Source organism: Elephantulus edwardii, unplaced genomic scaffold, assembly GCF_000299155.1.
Source record: "Elephantulus edwardii isolate Elephantulus edwardi_28Jun2011 unplaced genomic scaffold, EleEdw1.0 scaffold00084, whole genome shotgun sequence".
Taxonomy (NCBI): Eukaryota; Metazoa; Chordata; class Mammalia; order Macroscelidea; family Macroscelididae; genus Elephantulus; species Elephantulus edwardii.
The window spans coordinates 5,387,527-5,388,596 of record NW_006399834.1 but is presented as its reverse complement, the minus strand read 5'-3'; positions in this window follow the sequence as shown (position 1 = coordinate 5,388,596).

Here is a 1,070-nt window from a genome sequence, read left to right as displayed (position 1 = left end):
TATTTCATTAAATTCTTCTGTATCTGCCAATTCCTTTTGATACAATGACTCAGTATATTCCTTCCATCTTCTTTTGATATCTCCTGGATCATTTAACATTGTGCCCAAATCATCCTTGATTATAGCAACTCAAGGTTTGAATTTGTTCTTCAGTTCCTTGAGCTTAAGAAATGCTGAGCGAGTTCGGCCGTTTTGATTTTCTGACTCTAGCTCCTCGCATATTTCATTGTAGTATTTTGCTTTGTCATTCCTAGCTGCCTTTTGGAAATGCATAGTATATTCTATAATATTTGCCAACACCGTCATTTATAGGCATCTCTCTTATTCATTATCCACTTACACGTTTATGAGCATTTGGAAATATCATAGCTTGGGTCAGACACACCTTGATCCTTAAAGTGACTATCCCCCTTTTTATACCAACCAAAATCTGTCATTTGAAGTAGATTTGGCCAAGTAAATGTGTCTGATTGCTTGACTCATTTCTATGGGTGTTTCTTGTGGATCCCCACAAAATAAAATCCTTAAAAAACTCAGTTTTTCTCCATTTTGTTTGTTAGCCTAATTTGAAGGATTTTGTCTTCATGTTGAGGTGTACTCCATATTGAATATTTCATTATTTTATTTTTATCAGTGTTTTAATTCCTTTTTGCTTTCAGCAGGCAAGTTTGTTATCATCTGCATATTCCAGGTTGTAGTCTTCCTGCAATCCTCCTGACGCTATGCTCCTATTCATATACTCCAGCTTCTCAGATTATTTGCTCCATATACTAAATGTATAATGTTTGAGTAAAATAAACAATCCTTAATCATGCTTTGCCTGATTTTAAATAACACAGCTTTTCCTGTTCTATTTGAGTAACTGCCTCTTGGTCTATGTAAAGGTTCTGAATGTGGACAATTAAATTGCCTGAGATTTCTAGTCAATGAAATACACAATTTGTCACAGTCCACACAGTTGAGTTCTTTTGCATAGTTAATATAGACACAGGAAAACATCTCTAGTATTTTTTGCTCAGTCAAAAGTCATCTCACTCCAATAATAACATCCCTCTTTGTGCATTCTCTTC